The sequence below is a fragment of the Strix uralensis genome, chromosome 15 (assembly GCF_047716275.1).
Source record: "Strix uralensis isolate ZFMK-TIS-50842 chromosome 15, bStrUra1, whole genome shotgun sequence".
Taxonomy (NCBI): domain Eukaryota; kingdom Metazoa; phylum Chordata; class Aves; order Strigiformes; family Strigidae; genus Strix; species Strix uralensis.
Window position 1 is genome coordinate 3,490,966 of NC_133986.1, and position 20,272 is coordinate 3,511,237.

At 42.0% G+C, this 20,272-nt stretch overlaps 1 protein-coding gene across 2 annotated transcripts in view; it reads right to left on the minus strand.

Moving 5' to 3' along the window:
- Positions 1-13,462, minus strand: part of HIPK3 (homeodomain interacting protein kinase 3) — a 75,654-nt gene extending 62,192 nt beyond the window's left edge. For both annotated transcript variants that reach the window (XM_074884435.1, XM_074884434.1), the window contains exon 1: positions 13,219-13,462. The gene's annotated coding sequence lies outside the window, so the exon portion shown is untranslated. The remainder of the gene's footprint in view (positions 1-13,218) is intronic.
- Between the last annotated feature and the right edge of the window lie 6,810 nt (positions 13,463-20,272).

The window sequence follows — 20,272 nt, forward strand, 5'->3', positions numbered from 1 at the left end:
CACATTTTTTTTAATATATTGAATGAGAAAAACTAGACTATCATTTTTGGGGGGTTGTGTGATTCTTACAGGGTTAACTCCATTACCCTGAGCTCTGACCACAGTAACAGCTCTGTTCTCAGATAAAAGTGTTTATTGAGTTATTACGAGAACATTTTTAGCAACCCCAAGAAAAAAAAAAAAAAAATATTTAAGCACCAAATAAATTAGATTACATACTCTGGGAGAACAACCATAACAGACTGAACTAAAAAAGTCAAATTTTACTCCAGAAAAGTAAATATGATCTTAGAGTTCTTGTCTGAGCATCTAATTTCTTACCTTCCCCTAAACACCTTCTTTACCCCCATTGTTTTGTCTTTTTTTTAAACATATACTTCAGGATGCAATCCCATTTGAAGAAGCTACAGTGTCTTCATATAACCAGTGAACAAGGTATTCCTGTGAAATGGGCACATTAAAATCCTGCAGCATCCTACACCAGAGACTGCTTAAAGACCTCTGTCATGCAGTCATACACAGTGCCCACAAGACATTGCAGACAGAAGTGCACTCTCTACTATACATTAACATATATTCCATGAAATACACCAGAACAGCATATAACTATCCACTACAACCAGCTGCTGTAGGCCTTTGCCTTAGGAAACTAAGTTTATTAATGGAATTGATTTCCCCCCACCCAGACAGAAGAACTACACAACAAACCTTGAAGAGAAAGGGAAAATACCACAACACCCTCTCCTGTAACAGCACTGCCATGTTGTGGGGGCTTTTTTGTTGGTTTGGGGGTTTTTTTGTGGTTGGTGGGGGTTTGCAGTTTTTTTGCTGGGGTTTGTTTTTAAGGGTTTTTTTGTTGTTTTGGGGGTTTTTTTTACTATTTTGGGGATCCAGATTACAGTATAATCCTATTGATAGGTACACTGGAAAGAGTAAAGAGTGACTGTATGCAGAGGTTTCTTGGGGTTTTTTTTTTTAAGCAGGTTTTCTGGTAAAAGAATAGATGGCACATTTTCACCTTCCACAGAGTGGATCTTTCTTTTCCCCCTCTTGTCACAAATCATTTCACTGACCTTATACATCTTTCTGCACACTTCTTATCGAGACTACTCTTGCTTCCTCACACCAACTGAAGCTTGTCAGACTATATCTACATTAACAAATCCAGCAACACAGTAAGAGAAGGATGTGTAGAGCAAATCAGCTGCTGCTAAAGGAAAGAAAAATCTCATTTTGTGCTCATTTCAGGGAGGTTACTTGAGCCTGAATACTCACAAGCAGTTGGTGCACATCTTCCAATTAAATTTAATTTAAATTCAAAACCAAAATGTGTGCACCACAGGACCACTCCAGGATGCAAACCAAAGCAGAGTAAACAAAACCTTCAGAAGATGGACTGAAAAGCACAATCCCCAGGTGACCAATGACAGCTTCAGAATTCATTTTCAGTTTTAATCTCAGAGAAGTCTGTCCATTCCTTCTACACATATTTTTAAAGCCCTCTTCTCCTTCCCCAAGTGCAAGATGACCATCATTACTTCACTCCAATGCAGTGGCACATAGAAGCTGAGCTTGGTTCCAGAGTTCTCCAGCTCAAGCGCTTTGCTCCCATACTGAGGTTGCTGCACGCCACCTCACGTGCCAGACACTGCTAATGAATACTGCAGGGGATGTAGAAAAGAAAGCCTGTCTCGAGACACCTACCAAGTATTATTACCTCTAGATAGGCCACCTTTAAAGGAAATTAGTCTTCTCGGCTCTTAAGTTTGAAGCAGTGAGAACCGGGAAGTCTACACTTGGCTTATTAAACATTAAATTATACAAAATGTGTGAATATCGATCAGAGTTAAGACTGAACTCTGTGCTTCTGAAGAAAGTACGAACAAAGTAATGATGTAAATACATTTTAACGGAATTGTTTATTTATTTAAATAAATAAATACATTTTCACAAAGTATGACAATAAACAGGAGGCTCTTCACAGTTTGTTCCCTCTCCCCTCACCAAGCTTCTCTCTACAGAAACTGAACAGAGAACCATGCAGACATTGCTCAGTGAAACGCAGCACCTCTGGTAACATCTTGCTAATGTTCACCTAACCGTAACAATACTCTTTACTAGATTCTTAAAATTACGTCTCCAGCCTTCTCAAGCGGTTCTAGGCAAATTCACAAACACGATCAATTTGGCAGACAGTAACAACCTCGAGAAGTACAGGCCGTTCCTGGCCTCACCACCATTAATAATTAACCATAAATTGACATTTCCTCGTGACACAGTAAAGGGATATTGGGGGGGGGGGGGGGGGGGGGGGGGGTGCAGGTAGTAAGACCACTGCAGCAGAGCTGAAGAGAAATTGCCAGAGGACACCCTTACTTCTGCAAAATAAACAGCCCCTTTGAACCCCCCGGAGAAGTACAATCACTGTGTTGCTGATGTTCGAGTAAAACTCCCCACAAGGAAAGCCTAGCCAGAGGCAGCCACCTAATACTATAGTTACAATTTAACTCAAGAAAACTTGTTTTCCAACTTCTTTAAAGCCTCCATGGGTGAGAACTGGTTCCAACCCTCACACCCTTCTCACAGTGCAGCTAGGCATCAAGGGAGGCTTTCTAAAAAGCTCAGTAATCTCCAGCAAATGCACAATTTGAGCAGTAGCACTTACAAAGTATTACTTACATTATGCATTACTTTGAACATGCTTTAAGGATACTGTCATTCTTCCCAGGTGAAAAAAAAAATTCTCTTCATATGAGGTGCCACCCAACTCTCCAAGTTACTTAGAAAATACAAAGCTGAATTTGTTGACCTCTCTCTTCCCCCAGAAGAAACCTTATTATTGGTAGTAGTAGCACCTCTATGTTATTGTTTTTCAGATATGTAGCTGAACAACTGTACTGATGCACTTTCTTACCCGTGAACTCTTCACCCTGAGGAATTCCTTTACTCCAGCTGCATGATTCATAACAAAGCACTGAAAATTCAGGTTTCTTGCAATGTATAAAGGAAAGCGCATCTACAGAAAGAACGAAGAGTTAAGAGATACAAGACCAGGGAATCCCACCCCCCCGCCACCTCAAAATCAGCTCTGCAAACAGATTTCTGACCCATGGAAAGGAAGGAGTGGAGCAAAGGAGAAAGCACTGAGATGTTTCAAGTAACACATGCCATAGGAATTGTTTCCTCACATAACCACAGAGGCAATTCTGGACATGAACTGCACAGGCACACACACTCCACCACAGAAAACAGCGAGGTGCAGAGGCACCTTTGATGCTAGCTCACCAAAGCCGCCAAAACCCAGGTCTAGGGGCAGCAACCAGAAACCTAAAAGTTTAATGACAAAAGCAATGATTATGATCCTCGATTAAAACACAGAAGATATTTCAGAGCTCAGGAAATTTGGTCCATCGTACACCAAGAAAACTAAGCTGAGCTGATGTCAGCCTTTGCCTGACAAACCTCAGTCCTGCACAGATCAGGGACGAAGGTTGAGGCTGGAAGGCCAGAAGTTGGTTCCAGACTTGGGAGAGAGTCTTAGCAGGAAGCAAATGATAAAATGACCCCATTTTGCAGTTGTAAAACATAGTTACTACTTACCTAAGAAAAATGTTACAGGGCTGACTTTAGATTTGTGCAACATCTGCGATATTTTAAATTGGACACTACTAGTGTTGCATTGATACCAGAAATTGAAAATACAAATTCATTTAAGTGCGATGCGAACTAGAAAATACAAATTCATTTAAGTGCGATGCGAACTAGAAAATACAAATTCATTTAAGTGCGATGCAAACTAGAAAATACAAATTCATTTAAGTGCGATGCAAACTAGAAAATACAAATTCATTTAAGTGCGATGCAAACTAGAAAATACAAATTCATTTAAGTGCGATGCAAACTAGAAAATACAAATTCATTTAAGTGCGATGCAAACTAGTCTCAATTGCACCATTGTCTCAATACTTGGAAACAGAACTGACGCCATACACTGAACACAAACATATTTTACATAAAATATCAAAGTGAACTCCTCAGACTCAATGCCGTCATTTGTACCAGTACTGAAGAATACAATCACTATATTCATATTTTCCACAAATATCAAAAGCTAAATCTTGTGATGCCAATATGACTGTGATCATAGTTTAAAAGACAAATGGAACAATACTTCAAGCATTTATTTTTCTGCTGGGCAAGAAGCTGTTATGCAACTGAAAAGAAAGAACAAGCAGCACAGTATCGGCCACCAGCCCTGAATGAGAGCATGCTCTCCAAATCAGAATGTGCCACCATCAACACAAATGGCACATTTCAACCAGCCCGGCTTCACTAGCCTAATCTCTTCTTTTAAAAGACTAATTCCTTTTTGAACCTGAAACCAGTAGGCACACTGAAATAAGAGTCCCTAACAGTGGTGTTTAGCAGAGCCCACACCTTTGGGTTCTGCATGACAGCACAGTGTCGAAGAATGTATTCAAACTGTTTGTCACTCTTCAATGCAGTAAGAGGGGTCAAGGCAAGTAGAGAGGTAGGACAACAAAGCCATGCTTTTGCCATTGCTGTAAGTATTTCCAGAAGATTCTGACACGTTTCCTAAAGCAGAAATAAAATTTGATAGAGGAGTTTAGCTCAAACTGCCTGTTGGTAAGCCACCTGTTCAAATGCTAGTCTTTTTTTTTTTCTAGAAAAACTTCCTAAACAAATGTGTATGCCATTTTTCCTTCTTCTTTCCAGCCATTTTGTTTTGATTTCATTGCTTAATTTTGCATTCTTAGTCTGCTAGGCTTTTGTTTGAATTAGAAGTTGGCCAACCCAGCTAAGAAACTTTTTTAGAAGTTTCATTTTAGAATAGCTCTAGACAATACCAAATGCAGCTCCTGTAAGGATATCAATCTAGATGGTTATATTCCTCATTGCTACTTCACCTTCACAGAACTGCTGCCATGCCAGAACATCTGCATGCCCATGAAGAGGTCCTACTTACATAAAGTTGATTCTTCATCAAGTTCTCTAAACTACTCAAGGTGAAGGAGTTTCATTCAAAATCACCTTTATCCCTCTTATTAAAAAAAGACTCTCAGCTGGACAAAGCACACATCAGTACAGCGACACAAAATTACTGTTCTCCACGTAGGACTTGCACATTAAGTTTGCAACAGTGCACACACAAATAACCTGAGCTCATCGAGTCTGTGACGTAAAAATTTGCAAATCAGGGTCTACTGTATCAAGAGAGAATGGTTCAAGGTGTATAAAACTGTTTCCTACACATTGAGAATTACCCAGCAGTAAGTAACGTTTGAGTTAAAACTTTCCCCAAATACAAGAAAAATCATAATCACTCTTCCAATAGGACCAACAAGGACTTCGTTATCAAGCAGTTACTGAATTGTCAAGACAGCATGCCTAGACCATATTCAATTCCTTCTGCAACAAAATTATTAGAGCAAATAAGAACCTTAACTTTTTTTGTTGTTTTAAATCTGACTTAACTGTAAAGGATGAAGACATCTAATCCAACACACTCATCCTGATTTATCTTTTTCTGCTACAGTTTTCAGGTCAGTCACTTCAGCTATACCCAGTAACAACTTTCAAACGTATGACTGACGTATATACACACAAACATTATATATACACACACCCAGTAAGTATATGTTTGAAAGGTTCTTTTCTATATACACACAGAGAATGACAACTCTTCAAAGTCTTTTTTTTTAGAATACAAATTCCTTATTAAAACCACAGTTTTAAGTATTTTTGCTTTTATATAACAGGTAAGTTTTTTTCATTGTAAGCAACATCATCATGAAGATAGTATTGGTTGCTTACTGACAACAGCTGTGTAAGTTAGGCATGGCATATGTAGCACAATAAAGAAACAATGGAAGGAAAACAGGTGTTTACCACTTCTTTCAGATTTCTAAAGATGTGGAGGAAGCAGTGTTTCGTATGGGTAAAAATCAGTGCATTAGAAATGCATATTCTCTCACAGAAGGCTCAGCCTTTTGCCTCCTAACGAATCAATAACTGTAATAACCCGTATTATAATGTTTCCCAAAGCCACCAGTGCAAGAAATTTCTCCCTCTCCCCTACGCAGAAGCTACTGATTTAATTATACAGAAAGGTATGAAAAAAGAAAGGCAAGATTACATGCAGCATATGACTCCACTACTAAAGCATAATACTGATAAACATGTGTCAATTTTCCTCTGTTGTGTTCCTTTCCATATTTAATATTCTTTCTATATGTAGCATAAACAAACTTTTAACATTCACTCTTGTTTTAATCTTTAAAACAAAGTTTAGACATCTCTTCAACTGAGTTTTTAGAACACATTTAGTCTTGAAGAGCACTTGTAAAGAGCTCCCAAAATATTTCTTGGGAAAAACTCCCACGAGGTCCTCTTGCAGGGCTCAGAGCTAACACTGTCAAAGGAAGAAGTTAGTCCACAGCATCATTTCAAAAGCCATAAAGAAAAGGTATTAAACAAATCCTTTAGAATCTCATGAAAGCAATCCACTCCTACTAGGCTGAATACCAAATAATTTATTGAATCACAAAATAAGTTGATATTAGTACATAAGGAAAGAGGAGACAAAGAGCTTTTTTCTTCTCTTCGGAACAAAGCCTGTTCCTTCCAAAGAGCTTCACAAGTAGGATCCCAAACACCAAAATTCCCGTATTAAGCAGATTCAAGCGCTGAAAAATAAAGGTCTTCTAAGGACCTCCTCTACCCCTATAAATAGTTTAAAATAGTTCAAAAACAAGCTGTGGGGAAAACTTCTCAACTAGATCAGACAGATTGTAGACAAGCAAGCAATTCTAGTAATTAAAAAAAAAAAAAAAAACACACCACAAAATAATTGAAAGGAAAAGGGTAGGAAGTAGCAGATGACTTAAGTTTCTAGGAAAACACAGGAAGGAAGAGGTTCACAAGGCAATGATGCACGTTAACAGCTTTTCAGTCAAAAAGGCAGAAAGACATCTTACAAGAAACGAATAAAAAAAACTGTCTAGAAATTGTGCAAGTTCCACCAATTGTTGTGTACCAATACAGGCAAAACCTGCACCATACGGAAGAGGGGAAAAAAATGAGTACATTTTACTCAAACTAGTGGAATAAGGTAAAGGTTAACACACCATTTTTTGTAAACACTGACAAGAACCAAAATAAAGTAGTAAATAATAGAGACTGTGGAAACAGGAGAGAAGAAATGTGGTTTTGTATCTACATATGAAACAGTAAATTACTTTTGCAAAAGTAAATTATTAAGGTTTCAGATAAAATTGTATATACAGGTAATTTTTATGAATACCTGATGCTAGCGGTTACTCTTATCTTCCAGAGGAAGCTTAAATCGCCAGTAAAAAAAGTTTCTTTGCTGCCCTTATAATAAACTTTGTATAGGTTATCAGTTGGCTTTCTGTCTGCATTTTTGCATTTATATGACAACCTTCTCATTCAGACCTTGAGCCTACGCTAGCTCCTTTCTATGGACAGGCATTTATTTCAGTCTATACCTGCTTCAGTCTATACCAGCAGGATCGGGGAAAGGTTCAGATGTCAGTTCAGAGCCAGAGCAGGCCTGGAGGGATTTGGTCACGCTAATAAAAGCGGCAAACATCTTTGCAATGAAGACACTCCAGCCCCACACAAAGCACAGCTGCACCAGCTATCGAAATCCCAGCTGAAGTTGTTCTACTGGCAGTTTTCCTGCCCAGGGACCAGTTTTGCTATCTCACTTAATCACACTTCAAGGTGAGCATGAAGTGAGGAGACCCAGTTCCATCTCATGGTTCACCTTCTAACCAGAAGTCAAGTAAAACTAAAGTGAAACTCCTAAAACGACCAAGGCAATTTTTTGCAGGTACTAGACATCACTCACACCAAAGCAAGGCAACAGCCAAGCTTCAGCTTTGCGTTAAAAATCTTGTGTCACCCGGCAATCGAAGTTCCTGCCAATCTCATGCCTTGGAAGTTAAGTGTCCCAGTCACATAAAAACAGCTGCAAGGTAGTAACCTCAAGGAGCACAGCCTCCAGTACAGAGAAGGGTAAGAAACCCTCGGGTGGGTGGATTACGGAGTGGTTTTGGACAGGCATGGAAAGTGGCTGTGAGCATCTGGGACCTGCAGCCACACCCTCCTCTTTTAACCAGGATGTTAATGGGACACTGCACAGGTATTAGGACCTGAGCTTTCTTGTCCCTAAATTTTCCCCCACTTATTCTGAATGGGTAGTTACTGCAGTGTCATACATACTCAGCAAGTAATGTTTATACTATATGAAGGGATTTTCATTTGAGAACAGCTGACTTTTTACATGAAAAGCACTAATCATATTTAATTTATAACATACTTTAAAAAGCGCTAAAACAGTTTTCTAGAGCAGTTAAATTATTTCAGCAAGAATGAAAAGTCGCACGAGTTTAAGATTACTGATTTAAAAAACAGGTTTTTTGATGGGAGTGTCACTTATACAATAATAATTCTCTGTACATAATCCAATTACTTTTCACATTGAGATAGTTGCTATAGCTTTGATCATACTAAAAATATATGAAAATATTTCTTGTATTCATTTTGTCTTTGGATATTTCAGTGGGTCTTATTTTATTGCTGTGTTTTAGAACTTGAACTTAACATTTTTCTAGGCTTCATCCTGTTATACCCAAATATTGTAGGGCACAATAGAGCTGGAGAAAAGACCATACTTCCAAAAAGGAATATTTTCTAATTTTTCCTGAAAACACAAGGTGAAAAAAGACTGTACAAGAAGTTGACATAATACTGGGGCTATTAAATATGTGAAGTTCATGACACAGGGAGAGAAATTTTGAAATTACACTGATTCCAAGTCACTGAATAAGAAAAAACTCAGAACTAAGCCACTTGAATTGATTTGCTTAAAAAACACTCCAGTTATTTGTCTCCTCTTCCATTTTCAAGCTAAACTGCTAAGCTAGAGATTTTGTCAGAAAGTTACCCACTCTCAAAATTGAAGTGGAATATTATAACAATGTGATAAAAAAGTGACATAATGTGAAAAAATACTGTAAAACTGTACAAAGACTATCCCCAAACTGCATCTAAAAACAAGACTCTCACCAATTCTTGCCACCTTTCCCAACATTCACTACACTGAAATAAAACAGCTGAAGAATTAAAGGGAGGGGGGGAAGAGAGAAAGAAAAAAAGAGGACCTACCCTGTAGGAAGTACTACACTATCAAATAAAAGTCACAGATTAAAACACACTTTCACAATTACATGTTGTTCCTCTTCTCATCTGTCACTCAAAAGTTAGTGCCTCTGAAGAGAAACAGAGCTTCAATTTTCTCTAGAAATCTGTAAAAGAGATCGAGGCTCTAAATTAAATTGGTCTAAAGAGGGGGCCAGGGGAAGCCAAGAACCGGTAACAGGATTTTCCAGGATTTATGCTTCATTACAGGTTATTTCAGGTCAAATAGAGGGTGTTCACTGCCTGTAGAAGTCAGAAAAGGTAACCCATTTCATAGCACTAGCTATTGAAAGTTAACATCATCATTTAAGGTGCACTGCACACTCATTAGTCATCTCTAACACACTCAGTGCTCATCCCTGTTAATCTCTTCATACTTGGTTTCACGCACAACCCAACCAGAGTTCTGAAATACAGTTTCAGATAGCCAGAGATCCATCTCATACTTCACCCAAAGAACGAGCTTTTCTTACAAGACCTGGATTGAAAGTAATACATTATTTTCCACTCCATCACAGATTTTCAGTCAAGAGATTTGAAGAAAAATAGTATTTCAGTGACTTAGGAACAGAGACATTTACCTTAGTAAAAGCTCCCCAGCATCGAGTTCAACTCTTACTTCCCTTATTTCCAAAGGCAAGAAAATGTAATAGTTAAACCAACTGAAAATAAGTATTTGACCAGCTGTGAGTTTATATAACCCATCTACAGGAGCTCCATAGTTGCAATGAAGAAGTGCTAAGGATGTTTTCTTTGTCAAATTAACCCTATGCCAAGGCTTTCGAAATTCTCCTGTAACTGCACTGTAACATCACCAGGGAGTTGAAGAAACTCAGAAAATACAAAAAGGTACAAACAAGCTTTTTTTGAGGTATGAAAGGTGGATACCATTTCATAAAATTCAGCGCTCTTCAGTTACACATTCGCTCTTGATATCACCACAAGGGCATCCTACTTCCACATTTCTTCTTCCCTCGATCGAGTATCACCAGTTGATTATCAGGCCTGCTCTACCTGATTCATACTTCTGTTAGTCGATAGAGCAGTCTACCTCAGCTGTAATGCTTCTGCATATGGAATAAAATAATTATATATTCAGTGAAACTAAGGCTTGTCTAATAAAAAAAAGCATCCATGTTTTCTGCCCTTTTCCACAAAGTTCTGTGCAGAAAGCAATACTGCCTACAGTAACTATTCTGAATGTGCACAGCAGTCATATGCCACAATACTTCCACAAACCTCACACTGCAATAGCAAAATTTAGCTCAACTAAAAGAGGTTTTCTTTCTGTTATTTAACATTCCTCTGAAATACATGTTCAGCCTCAAATGACAGCCCTGTGCCCATTACCAATGCTTTTCTTCCCTTCCCCCGACGCTGCCCGAAAGCCAACTATAAAATTCCTGTTTCAAAATGCACCGTTTTGTCAAAAGGATCTTTGTTACTATAATCAGCACACTGGCAGAATGGAAAATACAAGAAAAATAATATATACTGTTAAAAAGAAAACTATTCTAAAAACAGGAAGAGTGCAAGCCCTTAAAATAGTACAGAGGGGTACATCCCTAAACACACAGGCTTGGAGAAGCACAGCCTGACATTCCTATGTGTTTAGGTAGGGATTTTTCACGAGAATTAAGCATAGTTAATTCTGTTCTACCCAGGAGCTGGTAAGCTAACACTCTTTCTCTGGAAGTGCTGCTCAGCCTCCCATCCCCTTTAACAGACACAATCAATCCGACACATGCTTTTTGAAAAATCACCTCCAAAACCACGTTTGTTTTGAAGCAACTGCTCGATACTGAAGGACATAACCAGAAAAGCAGCACACATAAATTTTAACATTTATATCAGTTGTGTCAACTTCTGTAACATGAGTTGAAAGCTCACTCTTCCTCCCCACACCCTGTCTTTGTCTCTGGCATCTCGTTATGCAGGAGCCTGTCTCATTTCCCTGTTGCTGCAGGTAATTGTTTAAAAGATAGGAGGGAAACACTCAAAACACAAAAAACCCGAAACAAAGAAAAATCACAGGCACTGGCAGAGACCCCAGGTCAGGGGCAGCCTCCCGAGAAATTTTTTATAATTGACTTTATTCCAGCTGATGGAATCTCCCTCATTACAAAGTGTTCTTAAACCCAGAGAGCCACACACCACCACCACAACCTGAATTAGAGCATCTAGCCAAACGTATCTACAAAAAAAAATTTACAAGCACAACCGATGCCACACCCTGAGCAAGCAGCAGAACTCGCACTACAACAGAAGTCCCCAGTAATAAGTGCATTAAATGAAAACTCTATCTAATTCCTGTTTTACATGATTATAAACATCATCTCACCGTGCGCTACCATAAATGGTTCGCGGCAGCACAGATAAAGCAGTCACCACTGTTATATCAGTATCAGTTTTCTCCCAGTAAGTCCATGTTAACACTTTGCTCTATTTATTTGCGATCTCACCATGCCACTTCGTAATACAGTCTTGACCTATTTTCCAGGTGCTTAATTAATCTCTTTGCTGGCTGCCATGCTTATTAGACAGTTACTGCGTGAGTTTTCAACTTATAGAAACGTTTAGCAAATTTATTTTCTGACATAACAATATTTCCATAGCAGAGTTAGTGCTCACAGTCCAGTCAAGCTTTTCTACTTTGTGTGAAATCAGAGTATAAACTTTTTGTAAATGATGTAATGGGATGTAATACTGGGGCGGGGGGGTGGAATAATCACAGAAATATGCATTGTTATCAACAACTGCAGCTTTACTTAAGACCATTGTCTCTCACGGTAATAACATGTTTTCCCACAATTTAAAGATACTAAAATAACTGAAATAGACAAGGTTATAGACAAGCAGGAAGATACAAAAACATCAGAGCGTCACATAATTTCTGGGAAGGCAATCCTGGGAATCTCAAAACAACTTACCAAGTTAACAAAAAAGGAAACCAGGGCAGCTTTTGGCACTGACATTTTAAATCAGATGCAACAGTTAGTAACAAAAGCATAGCCTCGAAAGAAAGACATTTATGTGGAAGCACACAGCTCTGACGATTAAGGGTTCAATGTAAATTTAAAAAAAAAATTTAAAAATCACTATTTCCTACAGCGCTAAACACACGAAAACGCATCTATCAGTTTTATAACTGATATCACGATGAATCAAGAACCAGAACAAACCCAGCACAATCCCTGCTGCAGTCATTAGGTTAAAGCCACCAGCAATAACCCCCTCTGTTTTCCCAGAGCTAGTTCTTGGGAACTGACCAAATTTTAAAGCGTCAACTTCCTTTCCAGTTGTTTTTATTTATACCGGCCCCTCGACACCATTTGCTCCCCCCGTCCCCTCCGCACCAGCTGCCCCCACGGCGCAGAGGAGGGGGTCCCGCCGGTCTCTTCTCGGGGGTCGGGTCCCGCCGGGGCTACGAGGAGCCACCGAGGCGGAGGCAGCCGGGAGCGGGACTCGTCACGGGAGGAGCCGCCGCCGCGCCCGGGCGCCACCCGCGGGACCCCCGGCGCCGCGCGGGCGAAGCGGCCGCCGCCGGCCGGGTGGCCCGAGCGCCCCGTACACGGGGGAGGCGGCCCGAGCGCCCGGGAGGGGAGCGGGGCCCCGCCGCCGCCCCGAGGCCGGTAACGGGCGAGGCGGGCAGCCACGCTTTCCCCCCCGCCGGGCGGCGGCGGCCTCGCCCGGCACCGGGGCCGCACCGGCAGGGTCGGGGCGGGCGCTTCCCCGCGTCGGCGAAGGGGAAACTTCGGGGACGCGGCGGAGCAGGCGCCGTCGAGGGCGACGGGAAGGGGAAGCGGCGCTGCCCGCTCCCCGCCGCCGGGCTCCGGCAAGGGCAGCCGGTACACCGCGCCTACGCGGCGGGCAGCGGTCCCCGAGCCCGCCCGCCCCCCACGGCCGCCGCGGGAAGGGGGCGAAAGCCGCCGGGCTAGGCAGCGCCCCGCTCCCCCTCTCCCGGCCGCTCACCTTCACGGATCGGGCCGCACTGGCGTCCGAGCTGGAGCTGCCGCCGCCGCCCTGGGCATGTCCGGGAGCGCCCCGGGGAAGCGCCGCTCCGGCCGGGCTCAGCCCCTCAGCCCCGCCGCTCCTGCCGCCGCCGCCTCGGCCGCTGCCATCTTGTCCTGGCGGCTGGGAGGGAAGAGCCCCAGCTCAGCCCGCTCGGCAGCCCGGGCCTCCGCCTCATCTTCCCGGGGAGGGACCCAGCCCGCCCCCGGCCGCCGCCTCCTCCGCCTCCCTCCCGCCTCCGCCGCTGCCCTGCCCGCGGCGGCCTAGCGGCGCCCGCCGCCGCCCATCGCCCCGGAGCGGCGGGACGCGGCCCCCGCCGAGCGCTGCCGAGGGGGGCCTGCGGGCCGCTCCGCTCCGGCGTGCCCCGGCGCCGCGCCCCAGGCTGCGGGGCCCAGCCTGCGGGGCCCTCCCGCCGCCCGCTCCGCCGCCCGCTCCGCCGCCCGGCCCGGCCCGGCCCGGCGCGGCGCCTCAGCGGCAGCGCCCCCGCCCGGCCCCGCCGCTCACCGCAGCCGGGAGCCGCCCCGCGCCGCCGCCCTCCGCCGCCGCCTTCCCCCGGCGCCGCGAGGGCTCCCCCCACCTCCGTCCGAGCGCAGCGGGCCCGCGGCCGCCGCGGGGCCGCTCTCCGCCCCCGAGCGCACACCGAGCGCTCCCCGGCCGGAGGAAGCCGGGCGCTGGGGGCAGCGCCTGGCGCCTCTCCCGCCCCGCCGCAGCGGTGAGGCGAGGCAGGTGTGTGGCCGCCCCCTCCCCGCGCAGCGGCGGAGCCGAGGCGGGACCCTCAGCCCCCCCCGCGCCCGCCGACGGCCGCCCCGGGAAGCCGCGCGAGGACAACTCGCCCTACTCCTACCGCTAACGCGCCCCTGCCCGCCCCGGGCTGGCACTGCCTGGAGAGAGGCAACCTCCTGCTCCCGACGGCTCCCCGCGGAGCACCTGCCGGACCCGGGCAGCCCTCCCGCGGCGGCAGCCCTGCCCGCCGCACAGCAGCCGGTGAGCTCGCCTCCCCCCCCCCCCCCCGCTACCTGCCAACTCCCCGAACACGCACAGAGGAGCAACACGCAGGATGAGAAAATTGGCGCCAGGGAGAAGACCTGACTCTCAAGACCTGCAGCTCAGAAGATGACGATGTGAGAAAGAGCATGTGAACTCCGAACTCTTTTAAATGGGTGCTCTTGCTTTATAAGATGAAGAGACCCCCCCTATCCCGCCCTGAAAAATAAGTATGAAGCACCAACCTTCTAGATCCAGTCTGCCATCTTCCCCTGACGAGCACTCCTGGCCACGTTAGCCAGATGCCACCAAACACACCCCTTGCTAGACGAGTAACTGGATGGAGCAAATGTAATGACCATTTTGGGCCCCACGTTAAAGTTCAGCATTTTGCCTTGCTCAACTCTTGACAAAATAACAGGATACACCCTCAGTAACATCATGCCCCTAATATTATACATCACTTGAATATTAGCGGTTGGTTGTAGGACTGGTCAACTTCTGCAACCAGCGTTCTTGACCCTAAATAGTATTCAGCTGATGTGGGGCAAAAAAGGAATTACTGTTTGCCTATAAAGTAGTTAGCCCCAAGATAAATCCCCGACTACAGCTACAACTGGACATCACATGCTTCTCCACCTCTTGCCAAAAATAACCAACAATTTCTTTATTTACTTGCACAACTGCATGTACTCTCCTATTTTTCTCTCACTACTTGTTCCAGTATTTTCAACGCGTGTCTACTTGATTTTAACCTTTATTTAGGTCCAATCCTTGTAATACAGATTGCCAGGATGTTAAGTCAGAATTTTAATTAATTAATTGGAGAAGACAGAGTCCCTGTACGGAAGTACTAAAACCTAACATTGGCGTTACTACCGTAACACCACCAATATTCAGTCTGGTAAGTAACGAGACATATAATTTAGGGGTGGGGAAAAATAGGTGGGTGTCAATGTTAGTAAATTACAGCTCTCAAGAGCTGCTCATCACATCTTTTGCTTACTAATTTTATAAGTATTAACCTTCTCTTCACACGTCTCCTAAAAAAATAACGTCCTACAGAATTATTCAGATACATGTTTTATTAACATATAATCTATTTTAAAAGACTTCAAATGTTGATAAACAGTCTTGCTGATAACCATACAAACTCTAAAATGGCTTAACAAAGTAAAGCATTAGGTATATGCTGATTCAATCTGGAAGTGTATTTTACCTGCAAACATAAATTAGCATACATGTCACCCCAAATTAAATGCTTGTGATCTACTGAAAAAAGAAATCCTCCTTTTCAGCTACTAACTAGTCTTAACATATTTTTATAGCTGTTTTTTAAGAACTATTTCTAGCAATTTTCTTATATATCACCACGCAACTTCTTGTAGTTTGATAACCAAAACAATCCAAATATGTTTGTAAACCTGAATGATACTGATAGACTAAATTTTTAATCCAATGCTCCACTGATACATTTGCGCAATTTTCACCAACTTTCAGAAATAGATTTTAATTCAGGTTTAGAAAAGAAGAGGGTGATTTGAGGGTGATTAACCTCTCTAGTTATACTGGTCTCTCTCTGGAGTTTTGAGTTGGCCGTGTTTGCTAAACAACAGAGCCTCCCAAAAAATCTCACCACTGTCAGTGTTGTCCTCGTGTTCCAGTTTTCACTAATTAGATCGAGCTAGACTTCCACTCAGCCTGCAACAGGAGTATCATCAGCAGGTAATCAAACTCTCAAAACTAGTCAAAACTCCTTCAGCTGCTTTTGTGGAGCATAGCATCTCTCTGAAGATCCATTATTTGTCCTTATTTGGGAGGTGTTTCGCTTAAAGGCTTCCTTGTGCTCAGTGAAAATTTCATCATACTTCAGACTAAAGGGCCTAAACAGCAAGCTGAAGCACTGGACCTTTTCCGTCAGTCAACTACGTGTAAGGCTTACTTTGGCCACAGAAGGGTTTTTAACTACCCACAGCATGTGGTAAGACAACATTAGATATATCAACGACTTTTAAACACTCTGATGAACATTTCAATCAGAGGTTAAATACAACCGAGAAGCCCTCGTATGATTTTTCTGTCATCAGAAAAACAGTAAACACTTCCTTGTCCTAATTTTTTCTTGGCAGGTACATTTGTGCTGGTAGGTAACTGAGGGGTTAATACAGAAACTCCTGTTACACCTGTAAGTAATGTGGACTACTGATACCATTTGGAGGGGAGTGTTTTGTTTCAAAGTACTTAAGTAACTCAGTGGAAGGAGGCCCATGTCATTTAGATTCATTATAAACTTCAGCATTGAAACACACACCTCCATAGGCTCTTTGTTCCTCCTTGTTTCTATACCTTTGCAGAGGATAAGCAGTAGTTAGGTGTGAGTGCTCAGAGTGGAAAGAAGAAACAAAAGTTATAGAAGATATTTCCAGTAGACGTAATCTATTCTGCAGCAAAAAGATACGATCTGAGGACAAACGCCGGCTAGAAGCTTTTGGCAGCACACCTACCAATGACATTTTGTGCTATTTTTGTTATCAAAATCCCAAGCATAGACACAGACAGAAAATGCTTTGGCTAGAACAATTTGTTTTACTCATCAAACCGCTATAAGTTATATCATCATCCACTTTTTACGGCCAGTATGAGTTGTTTATACCAGCTTATGACTTGTTTATATCAGCTAGGCTCTTAATTCTTGAATGAACTTGAGTCCTGAACAAGGCTGTGCTATTAGAGCTGCTCAGAGGAGCAAAACCACAAAGATAAGGACAGGAGAAGGCAAGACCATAGGGCTGTAATTCCATCCACCAGGCCCTTCACTCAGTCGCTAATAACGTAGGGTGCAATTGCACAAAACAGCAAGTCACACTCAAAGTTCATCACTGTGAAAAGGGAGAGAACTGGTCTCCTGCAATTTTCTTGATCTGCTCTCCACACATCCAGTTAAATTCTGCCGGGGATAACTCCTCATTGCTGGCGTTGAACCTCCCATTTAGCAGATTCAAGTCGCTCAGCAAAAAAGGATTTTCTTGGGCGAGTTGAATCAGCTCAGGAAAACACTCAGTGAATGTCAGAGCTAACACAAAGAGGAAGGCAGAGTTTTCCTTGTCAGCTAGTAGGTAGAGCTGTGCAGACTTCAGTTTACTTTTCTGGGTAGAAATTATGAAATCCAAACAACCCAGAAGCGTGTTGGTTGGCAACATGTTGTTGTGACCACTGAAGGTATCCAGGCTGTAGTCACCTAACCTGAAGAGTATGAGCAGCAAGAACAAAGCAACACAAGGAGGGTGGAATAGGGGAAGGTCCCACTTCAATTTTTCTTTTTTTTTTTTTTTTTTTTTCCCAAACTTGCACGCCATAGTCTTTAGTCTTTCCCACAGTATTTAGCAATATCTGTTAAGCAGGGAATTAATTCACGGCAGGATTTCAAAAGATAGTATTTGTTTTTCACATTGGCTGAAATATTTTATGCTCACAATACTTATCCTCCCAAAACAAAGATATGACTGGACAAAATGAACTATTTTTCTCTCCTTGAAATTCCTTATCTAAAGTATATTTTTTAACTGATGTAACCATTGCTGAAGTATCACTTGCATTATGAGAAACGAGCATTTGATGTGATGCATTTGGATTAAAACTTTTCAAGATCCAAATTCCTGCCAAAACCTGTAAAGGGATCTGAGTTAAACTGATAAAAAGTGTTTTTTTAAAACATAAAAATTTAAATTTACACTTTCCACTGATTACCATCATATTCTCATAAACACAGTTCAAAGTTCCTCAGATACCCCCTATAGATTTGTTTGCTAGACATATCCAAAACCCAACCTTCTGTTGCTGGGCATAAATGAAAAATTACTTTCCAATTTAAAGCAAACATACACTTTGCTCTTTTGCAACAACTGAAAGGTCAGTTGAGAAGCACTGTATTTCCTCAATTAAAAAAAATCACACAGGTTTCTCTATGCAGTTTATATTATTTACGTCATTTGCAAAAATAAGCACGGATATTCAAACACAAATTTCAGCTTTTATTTCCACTTCATTTTTTTTGCATCAAAATACTACTTTCTTTAGTAAAACAGCTTTAATACAGGACTAAAAAAAAAAGGGGGGGGGGGGCATTTTGTTTATTGCTTGATGTTTAATTTGCAAGTTAAACAGCCTGGCTCCTCCATAAGATTTAAAAGCTGTAAAGGACAGAACACACCTTCCATGGGCTAGTGGTGGTTTCTAGGGCTTTGTGCAAGGGGCATGCCCATGCTGATGTTCATTTCATGGAGGCATCACGGTTCTTTCCCGATCTCCTGAGGTATGCATGAGGAGCCATCCACTTCTGTGGCTCTTCCAAAGAACAAAACCAGACTGAAAACGTTCTTCCGCTTGCCCGTCTTTCTGCTTGTTTCTTCCTCAGCCCTTAAAACCCAGTTCTAAGGAACCTCACACACTATCCTGACATTGCTATTTCAAATTCTACCAAGCACTAATGGTAACTCTTAGGAAATTAACTTGCCTTGCATACAAAGATAATGACAGGCTGACTAAAATAGCAGGTCTTAGGAAATGTAGAAGGAATCTTTAAAATCTTTCGGGTTCTCATGTAGATAAAAGCTGGCTGACTTGAGATGAACTGCCTCTTCTAGCTTTGTAATGAATTCTTGCCTTAGAAAAATGATGAACAGACAATTTTGCGCAAGAACAGCTTTCCAAAAAAATTGTAAGTGCTCACTAACGAAAAAAACAGCCTTGAAGAATTGCTAGGTTATGTTTCTTCATTGAAAAATTAAAACAAACTGCAGGAAACCTCTGATGTTTCCTACAATGCAACCTAACAGAAGGGGATTTGAAAACTTGGCGCTGAGGACCTGCTGTCCATACTAAATGAAAACTAACATCCACTAATGGCTGGATCACATCTGCTGGTTTAGTTTCAACCAAAACCAATAAAGTTTACTCATTCCAAGGTTGCTCTGTGATGCAACCAAAGCATGGTATATCAGGATTCACAAGAGGATCTCTTCAGAAATGCACACCTCATCCAAACTAAAACACTGACCCCCTTATTTTTCACATCACAGAAAGGCAGTATGACTACACTATAGAAGAGTGACATTTATGTATCAAGCAGCAGAAAAAACACAGAAGTGGAAAAATATCAAGGGTTTATCTTGAAATTACATAAATAATTACTACTTCAATTCAGGATTTGCAGAACTTTTTTTTTTATTATTGTTTGTTTTCAACCTTATTGTTCTTTTAAGTGCCACAGTTGTTGAAACAACCAACTGGGACAACTATATTTAAAAAAAAAATAGCACCCTGCCAATTGTCACAGATGATTTTGTTCAGGGGTACTGTGAAATGCTTATTCCTCTGCTTGTGCTCATATTACATCAATAGGTGTAGATCTGACAGATACTTCATCACTATGCCTTAAACTATTCTAAGTTCTTGTTCATATTTACAGAGGACCACAAAGAGTTAAAGTAATGCAATATTCTATAGGATAGTTTAAATGTCTTTACTGAATCCTGTAAATTATAATGTATCATGGTCCTGTATTTTTCAGTCTATATTTTCATTTTCAGTCTGTTCTTCCTCTTTGTAAGAGCCACAGGAGTAGATCATTCCTCATGTATATACTTTAGAAGGTCCACAGGAAAGGGTGTATCTTCATGAAATGTACCATGATAATGTAAATTTGTAGTCTGACACTGTAAATTTTCTTGCAAGATTCTAACTAGCTATTTTCATGTAGTTATTAGCCTTTGTGGTGTTTGTGGTGTTTTTAAAATAAAAAAAGAAAAACTTATTTCAAACTAAAACTCCAATGGTATAGTGCTAATTTGTAAAATTTTTAATAGAAAATACGGTACTTTTTACTGTTGCTTTGAAATGAGCATCATTTCTGCACCCTACACTTGAGAATATTCATAGGGTACCAATCCACTAATATTACCAACCATTTCATTTTTACAGTTGAGTAATCACTTCTTTTTTTAGTGACTTGATACATTGCAAGATCAAGGGT